The 10,319-nt window shown below is 31.7% G+C and overlaps 1 long non-coding RNA gene across 1 annotated transcript; it reads left to right on the top strand.

The window, feature by feature from the left end:
* The first annotated feature begins 225 nt into the window (after window positions 1-225).
* Window positions 226-7,356, top strand: LOC136272307 (uncharacterized). The gene is made up of 3 exons (XR_010710280.1): window positions 226-1,890; window positions 2,352-2,543; window positions 6,792-7,356. It is a non-coding gene; the product is annotated as an uncharacterized lncRNA (long non-coding RNA).
* Window positions 7,357-10,319: the final 2,963 nt, after the last annotated feature.

The following is a 10,319-nucleotide window of genomic DNA, read 5'->3' as shown; positions in this document are numbered from 1 at the left end:
GATAAGTGAATATTTCCGGAATCAATAAAAATGTTTTCTCCTATAAAATCACGGACTGTGTTGACTCTCTGAACAAATGACAGACTTCCAACCGTAAACCATGTTTAATTCGTAAAGCCTAGCTCTGCCTATTCCCTGGTCATCGTCGGTACCATCTGACATAGGTATGCCGACATACCTTCCATATATAGAAGAATCGTTGTTCCTCTAAATCACCGCCAGGATCAACAATACTGCACGTACTTTTGCTTATTTATTGTTTTTAAAAAGAGAGAGACAGAGAGAGAGAGAGAGAGAGAGAGAGAGAGAGAAAGAGAGAGAGAGAGAGATTACATCCTTACAATTATTAGGCTTATACTTCAGATCAATTATTATACAATTATTTAATGCTTGAGCAGTCAATAGACCAGAATATTTTTCCCGAGGTGCAGGGAACAACTCAGTATGATCTATTGCCCGGGGCCAACGGCAAGATCACAGTCTATTGACCGGCGGTCCAATAGATCGCAGTCTATTGACCGGTGGTCCAATAGATCAAAGTCTATTGACCGGCGGCCTAATGGATCGCAGTCTATTTACCGGCAGTTCAAAATAGACGCAAATATTTAATTTGTAATAAAACAACAAAATCCCTTAGATAAGGTAATAAAAAAGTATAAGTCTTATTATTCACGGAAGCTTTATGATACATGTACATATCCTCAAATTACATGGGGAAAACTTAGAGTAATCGTTTTATTTTTTAACAACATCAGAGAAAACATTTTCCTTGAACATGTTCCCCACATGCATATTTACGATGTCTCGTTTACAAACATGCCTGCATCAATTACTATTGTATAACGTCTGTCTATAGCTGGAGGTTTTTCTCCATGCACATGATGTCATCTTACTCGTATGACAACTTATATGTTTCTTTGTTGCTTGACTATTTGATCACAAATTTCATTTCTAAGCAATTATGTAAATTTTATATACTTTTATATCTCCTTAAGATCTGTTTAAAGATCATTACAAAAGTTGATTTTTTTGCGTCGCCCCAAACGCTGACGTCGCCATTTTACTACGAAATGAAACAATTTTTTATGGGTGAAAAAAAATGAGCATGAACAAGTTTTATCCTCTTTTTAATTTCTTTATTATTTAATTTGAAAAGTACTTTTCGTCACGATATTCATTTCTTTATGCTGATTTTAACTTTTCATTTTTTATTTTCATTACTGAGTGAATAACGCTACTTATCTACGCAATTTTGGGACAATCCTCGTATAACATTGTGAGTTAGTTTTTGATATTAATAAGAAATTTTATGTGAACAACTCTGTTAGCCTTGCAAAGTTTTACAAACCCGTGAGTCAAATGTCATGACTTATCTTATGGCTGTATGCTTACAAATTACAATGTACAAATAGTGTCTATTTGTCCGTTTGTTTGCCTACATGTAAATGTACCTGTCTCTCTCTCTCTCTCTCTCTCTCTGATATAAAAGTGTGTGACATAAAGTAACGTCTCTTCCGTTTATCAAAACACTTGAATTAAATGAGAGAGAGAGAGAGAGAGAGAGAGAGAGAGGGAGGGAGAGAGAGAGAGAGAGAGAGAGAGAGAGACTTTGATAGATCGTAAAGCATGTTAAATATCGAAAGAAGACACGTCTGTTGTTCATTGGGAAATAAATCTAGACTGAGTGAGTGGTCTAAGGTGCGGCCTAATTAGTGTAGAACGGTTGCCGTGGAGCCATGCTGTGTCGTTTTTGTATTTGCATAAACAGGTCGGTCCGCGCTATAGAATTTTATCAGATGTTTACAAGCTTTGCATTTCGAGGATACAAACAACGTATTTGATTACTGCATGTAAATCATGGATGAAGAGAAGAAAAATCCTAAGTCAAAGGTACGTTTTTAAATTGTTGAAGTTAAAATATAAAGAGAAAATAGACTACTTTGAGTACAAATTTTACGTCACGAATATTTTGCTTTTTTTCGAACCAATAAAAACACAATCTTAAGAATTCCCTACATTCATACTAACGATGTGGACGCTGAAAAAATGGGTCAAGGAACAGACGATTGTGAAGATTACTTTTGACGTTTCTCTTTTGGATAGCGGGTCATGCCGAGAACAATCCGATTGTGTCAGAACATCGGAAGGCTTCGAAAACCTTTCATGCCTGTTGGCAAATAACTCTATAGTTAAATTTGGAATTTCTTTTTCATGCAGTGCATTTTTAGGAAAAATGTCTCAATAACATTGGTGGTAATCTCGGCATTTCTCTCGGCGATTTGTCAAATACGTCTGTATTGACCATGTTAAGACACTGTCAAATTATTCTAATGTTCCTTTTTTCCGTTTAGAAGACTCTTACAAAGCCTCCACCGTTATGTGCCGCGATTTTCTCGAACACCACGTAAAAGGCTACACGCTCGGACTCGGAAGTTGCTGTGATCATAATCCTACGTCTGAATCAGATGTCACAATACCAATATTCAAGCGCCTGTTAATGAATCTACTGGCTGAAAGGATCCATTCAAAAGCATTACCTGAAGGTAGGTTGTCATACACTAAACGTTTATAAATATATCCTTTTATAAAGTAAAGATTATGTTATGAGTCTTCCTTTAAAAAAATCACAATACTGCATCAATATTTGGACATGAAGCTACAGAACTTCGAGCTAGATTAATTCGTCGTAGTCTTCAAAGGTCTGTCAAAGAAACACAAGTATTATGTAAAAAGGTTTGATTTTCATAAACTAAGAAAAACGTTTAATAAAGGCTACATGAAAATTCAGAACATTTTCGCAAATTCGAAAAGAGCACACATTTAGTTTAATGTGATGCATACCGGTATTTATAATGATATATTTATGAAAGAAATGAATTGCAAATATTATCTGCAATATTTGTTTTTCATATTTTGATTAATAAAACATGGATCTCGAATCAAACTTTAAAATGCCCCCCCCCCCTTAAGTGTCTTGTTTATATAACAAAAACATGTACATGTAGTTGGGATATAGACAAAACCGTTGTATGGATTAAGTGAACATAGCTCTTTCTATTTACGTATGACCACTGTTCTCTATCATTTAAATAGTATTGCCATACAGAAAAATGTTATTTATGTAGAGTTTATATAGGCCTACAAAAAACTGCATTTATGTATAAATCTCAACGTCACTGAGGATCCCATTTTCTACAATAATGTATGACAGATAATGATCACATGTTAAGTAATTCAAGGTCACTTGAAGTATTAATGAAATTTAGAATTGAACAACATGAATGTACAATCTCCCAGAGCTCTGATGCAAAACAGAGTACTGATTTTGTATGCATCATACAGACCAAGTTTTGTGTGCAGCGATATTCATGTTTTTGTCTGTAAAAATACCAAATATACAAGGCAAATCCCTGTTAAAAATCAAATAACTGAAAAAACATATGTTCAATTATATGAAAGTTGCAATAAAAAATATACAGGAACTTTTAGTATACAATGTCCTTATAGTAAGTAATTAAAAAACCCCTAAAATAACTACTTGTCTATGAACTGAATTAATAATCTGTCGAAATGAGAAATTAATTTTTGTCATCCAAACAAATATCGGACTTTTATCTTATCCTTATTCATGTTATTTACGTGCCTTGCCCAGCTCAGCCGAGATACGCACTGCGCATTATCTCATTATTTCATATAAATTCAAGTTGATGTTGATGTTGAACATTGATTTAGATACTTCTTAATATTAACTTAAGTCACAAACTTTAATTTAAATAATTAAGATTAGCTGGACTAGAAAAGAAATAATATTATTTATGCAGACGACCAACTTGAACTTCATAACGATTGTTAATTGTTGAAATTTGTGCTGGGGGATAATCACGACAATAATGTATATCTGGTCATTTTTGCGATAATTAAATAATCGCTTTTTTGCAACAATTATATTCAAATTTGAATGCTACTGCCTAGTTTTTTTTTAATCGCAGAAAATGGCTGACGATAATACAAGAAGTTACAAAATTTTCATATTTTTTGCAAATTTTGTGACATACGAAAAAGGTTGGGATATAAGGTATAAATATAGCTTCGAAAAAATCTCCAATTTAACAGCATGGCTAAAGTTACTCATATAATCGTTTAGGTCGTGTGGCCTCATGTAAATAAAAATGTTGTTTCCCTAGCTTAGTTTTTTTATAACAGAAAATAAATATGACGTGTACACAAAACAATGAAATTTCATTTCAAATTGCTTTTTATGAATCAAACTTTGCGACATTTTGATGTATAAAGTTAAACGCTAAATTTTAATTAATGCATCAGCTTTTTGTAAAAGTTTTTACATTATAAAATTGTGTCCTATTCAAGAATTGATTTTCATCGAAAAATTGATAACAACTGATAAAGAATCTGTTTGTACTATATTAATTAGGTTTATGCTGATTTTCGTTAGCTAAGGAAAAAAATATTCTTGACAGTCTCTATGTATTCTGATTATTTAAGTCATCTGTATCCAAATTGACCGCAGTTGAATTGAAATTCAGATTTTATTGATTTACCCAAAATATCTTAATTATTCAATTAACAACAACTTCTTTTATAAATAGTAAAATGAATTCACAGGCAGTTAACATGTAAATTATGGGATGGAAGTAGTAAAATAAAATCCATGTTTAACAAATGATACGTATTTGATATACTAGATGAAAAACATTAAGGGGCTTTCTGTGTTCATCAAGATTTTTTTGTACGTTATACTGTGTCCGAATTTTTCCTTATTTCTTTTCCTTGACTTATGGTTTAAAAATGAAATAAAGTAGCAACTGGTGTGATATTCTGAGGAGTTGACCATGCTTAAAAACTTAACTGAAATTGATCATATATAATTGTATTCAGTTGATGTACATGTATGTTGCTTAGATTTTTTTTTGTTGCATCTGACGGGAAAAAATACAAACTTTTCTGGCTTTCCACTGTTCAATATGCAGTTTAATAATGCTGCTGGAAATATTACCGTTTTTGCAATATCTATTGTATTAAATATGAACCCATAATCGCATAAATACAGCTGTACATGCATTAGGACATTGATTACAGAAGGGGAAGGGGATGATTAGTGGGACGTATCTCTTCTAGATTTTGTTCTTTAGGTTAAATGTCACTATTGAGTTTTATCACCGTTCCAAATTAAATGTATCAGATAAAAGACTGTTTTCGAGAAGAAGAAAAAATCCCCCACACTCCTGGTGCCCGTTTCACAAAGATTTCCAAAGATGATTCATTAGATAGAACTTATGATATGCCTAATTTATAACTGAGGACTTTACTGATGTTTATATCATAGCTGTTTCACAAAACTTTCTTAGCGTAGCACAGTTGACTTATCTTAATTAAGATACATTGTAAATCACTTTCATATCATATTGTTAATTCTTAATAAGTACCGATCATGTATAAATTCTTTTCAATATGACACGAATGTAAACTTTATAAGTGAATATAAAAATGCATTCCGTTATTCAGCTAGAAAAAAATGCTTACATTGAGTGTAAATAGTGTAATGTCTAAAAACATATACATGTACTGATATTTTGTATCAAATTTTCCATTTACATGTATAAGCGAGCTGATAAAAATTACGTAATAAACCCGTATGTTCTTTGTAAACGGTATTTCTTTTTAATTTAATGCATTGCTCAAAGTATCTTTCTTATTTTTTTGCCACATGTACATATATTTCTTAGTTTTAAATATTATATGGACATGACCGCATAAATCAATTGAGATTGGTCACTGCTGAAATTTTTACGATCGAATTTATTTTTTGTCTATAGTTGGTCCATTATAAAGAGCCCGTGTTAACATATACAGATATGCTTACTCCAAAATTAAAAATTCTGGTGTGACCAGATAATCTACAAAATGTAAAAATCTAAAATCTAAACCAGAGAAATTAATTGACGATATATATTATGTATATTTTTACTTCTGAAGTTTTAGTTAAGAAGTACTAGTAAAGTGGAAAAGGTTTTAATGATGCGTGTAATTTGTTATTTTTGTTCCACTTTAATGTGCTTTAATTTGCGTATAATTCATTTCAGCTTGTTCAGTAGAACATAAACAGTCGTCATGTTAAGTTTGATAAGACATCGATTTACCTGTCTTAAAGTGAAGATATAACTTAGGAATTTCCTAAGACAAGACTTGAATAGTGAAACGGATAAGCAAGAGACTTCAGAAAAAGTTTTTTTTTTCACAAAATATACATGTAACTTAGTTAAAATCATGCTTTGTGAAACGGTCCCATGGGGATAGATTTTGAACCTAAGTTGTCCGATCCAATGTATATGCCCGAAACTTGATGAACTCGCCCTAAACTATCTTCTATGATTTTTTGTTAGTTGATCCACGTAAAAAGTTTTCGCTAAATAATTAAATATTATTTCATTTCAAGTATATATTTTTATGGTAACTCCCACTGACATGAATCCGCCAAAGCGTGACCACTACCTCACTTTCATTTATACTATTGCAAAAATGATAGTAGGTTTTTTTTTATTTTACAATAATTACATGTATTGATCAAGCAAAAATGAAATTATAGCTTAAGGACATTTTCTAACACGACTTAAAATACAGAAGGTGTAAGCAGTTACTTCATTATTTTATTGGCAAAATGTATTCATTTGTAAGGATAGAAATGCATCATCACTTTTGATATAGGAAACATAGATTTGTTGCCTTTATCGAAGATCTAATTAAAAAGATTGAAAAAAATTATGTATTTTCAGGTGCACATTTTCTTATGCACATGAGGATGTTAATGCATGATTCAGCAATGAGGCTAAAAAACCGAGGAGTAGGTGATGCCGAAACGTCCGATGATCCCATTGAGCTTTTTCTTAACGTCAACATGATTATTCATTTAAGTATGACATTAACACCCTGATGAAAAATAATATGTGTGAATTGAGAAAATTTACTCGTCCACTTCACTACAAGATTACAAACAACGATTAGATAGTGAGAACGTTCTACATAAGGATGGATGACTCTCCTACATGTAACAAGAAACCCAAAGGAGGTAAACAAACATGGTTTAAGTGTCGCAAAATTCGTAGCATAAGAGGAATACCAAAACTTTTCCCATTTATCTTTAACTGCATTTTGTAAGAAAGAAGTTTAATCCACTTGACTGATTGGAAATGGTCAATAAGTTGTCATATTTATTACTACAAATCATCTGTGAAAAAAAACTAAGCTGTATAAGAACAGAAAGAAACAATGCTGTTAATAGATAGAGACATTTTTTCGCACATGCGCAGGAAATATGTCAAATGTTTTCTAAATAGTCAACTCTTCATGAAAAATGAAAAAGAGAAAATACGTGCAGACACAATACAAAACGTGATCATGGATGATGAAAAAGTTACAAGTAAACCCTTTGTTTAAAGCAAGTAATAAAATGTTTCACTACTGTAATTCAAAAACACTTCATGATACATGTATTTCAATATTCTTTGAAATTTCTTTCTACACGTTTTTCCCTTTTTTGATGGCTTTGTAAATCCAAAGGCAATTATGAGTTATGATGATATGTTGATCTTTCTGGTGGATTCACCAACTTTCTGATCTTTTATGTAAACTGAACATAGCATTCATATTGGTGGGCCCACCAATTATATATTCAATAGCAGCAATAAACTAATTGTTACCGGCCGGGGGTTTCTTTGGTGAATCCACCAACTTTGTAATCTGTTTGTAACTTGATATCTGGTGGATCCACCAAGTAGGGGTATTTTGAATTTTGTCAATCTTTTTGGTGGCTTCACCAACTTTCTTGTTTTGTATATAAACTGACATGTATTTAGGTGTTTCTGTTTATTTAGTGCCATCGATGAATGTTTAGAAACTTTTGGTGAATGCACCAACTTTGTACTCTATATTTGTTTGTATAATTTCATTTTGGTGGATCCACCAAATATTTGGATAATGAAAGTCTGAGTTCACCAAATTTAATCAGTAAAGTTTAAGACAAAATGATTATTGCATATTTGTATTTAGGTGGAATCACCAATTAAGGTTTCATTAAAACGGAAATGTTTGATGACATGTGTTGCTATCATTGCTCTGTTGGTGGGTTCACCAAATCTTTGAATGAAATACAAAACTGTATGCGGACAAATTCACAATTGAATTTTGGTGGAACCACCAGGGCCCTGTGTGAATGAGATATTTGATGCTGTTTAAAAAAAATAGAATCGCCAATATTTTATCATTGGTGGACCCACCAAGTTTATTTGTAAGTGAGATATTCGATGAAATAGGTTGGTGGAGTCACCAATGTTTTGACTGTTATTGTGGAATATGAAGGTTTAAAGGTACTGTAAAATGTGCTTTTGTGTAAAAAAGATGGCGGGTTTACGAATTTATGTTGTGTTCAACAACAAAAATGAATACAATTCATGTTCATTTCTGTTATTGCATTGCGTTCATTTTTCATTTTGCACTGAAAAAAAGAGGACACGAATAGAAAATCCTCTTTCTTAATAGAAACAGTTATAAGTAAATTACACAGTGGCATACTTTTTTACTTAATAACATAGTTTATTTTGCATATTAAGGGTGAGGGATCAGAAATATGCAACCTTACTATATCTGTAAAGATAAAACTAAACACAAATACATGATTATTGAATAATCATATAACATGATATAAACTTTAAAAGATTTCCTTAATTGTGATTTATTAGCATGTAGTTTGTATTTTGTCCTAAGGGGTTCATCATTTAAACCCTAACTTACGCCTCTTTCAGAAACGCAACTTAGACCCTACTCATCCCAAAGGACTGGGAACGCTAACGCCCGTTTCCCGCCTACATTTTACATCCAAATATTTTGGAATTCCTGTCAAATATTCAAATACTAAGTTTTCTACTAAAAAGTATAATCATATCCTAATCAATTTATATCAAAATAAAATTTGTAATCAAATTATTCATTTTAAAACAAAAGTTTTGCTAACACGGGGTCTAAAAAAAATGTCATTGAAATTGGTATCTATGAGTGAGGAAAAATTTATTTAGTGCATAAAAATTTAATAATAACATATTTACGATACATATTAAAGTAAAATTTCATATCAATTCATATTTGTTAGTTAGTTTTCAAAAATTTACAAAGCAAAATTCTTTTTTTGGAATGTATTGCGGTCTGTAGACATATGTCCCCCCCCCCCCCGTGAAACAACAAACCCTTTGGTAAAAATTTGCTTAATAACAATAATTAAAACCCCTCAAAAGGAGTTTTTGTTTCATGGGGGGGGGGGATGTTTTAAAAACATTTCCGTTTTCCGTTATTTTTTATCATGAAATGAGCTATTTTAACCCAAAATACAAAATTATCTCTCTTTGTTTGACCAAATCATTTACATTAAATAAAAATATACATAAATGTTTACATTATTACAAAAATTAACTTTAATTAGACAACTTTCAAAAAATGACTTTTAGTTAGGCGGCTAGACAATGCTATCGTTCGCAGTCCTTTACGCCTTTTAAAAAAAGCAGGCCCCAGATGTTACCTGCAATGCTTGTTGTCCAATCAACCTTGTGGGTCAGTACACATAACAAGTTTCAACCGTTACGTCACTTTAGAGGATTCTAGGAGACAGTTTAAACGATCACAATTTTTTCGTCACTATTACCTACCCTTTATCCCCTGTAGCTTTCTTTATATTTCTGTTTAGCGTTTTTTGTTTTATATGACGCCACTTTTTTAATTTATATTATTGTATTATACCGTTATATCATACTCGGCATTACCAGGGTAAATTATTACATGTAGCTGAAGTGTAAAGACTTCTGTAGTAAATTTTATACAAGTTAATGTAAACAATTATCCCCTAATAATTCTATTATAGATTTTAAAAAATAAACAATTCTAGTCATTTAAAACGATTGAATTCACAATACATGTATTGTCTCATCTTCTAGACCGATCAGAAAGTAAAACATAAATATTTTTTTTTAATTATTGCATCTGTCCTGCAGCAACACACACTTAAAAAACATCAGTAAAAGTATCAAGCAAAACCCACTTCTGTTCTTGACTGGCAATCTTAATGGTTGTTTGAAGTAATATAAATCATATTAAGTCTTCTCAATATAATTATAAACACAATGGATTACCTTTTGCTGATCGCATACATCCGCTGACATGATCACAGCCTTTGTCAATACAGTTGCATTGATTTTGACAGTCAAATCCATACGAAGGGTAAGGACATCTTGTCTCACAGTTTGTTCCGTTATATCCTT

This window comes from Magallana gigas, chromosome 10, assembly GCF_963853765.1.
Source record: "Magallana gigas chromosome 10, xbMagGiga1.1, whole genome shotgun sequence".
NCBI lineage: Eukaryota > Metazoa > Mollusca > Bivalvia > Ostreida > Ostreidae > Magallana > Magallana gigas.
This window is presented reverse-complemented; position numbering and strand designations above follow the sequence as displayed.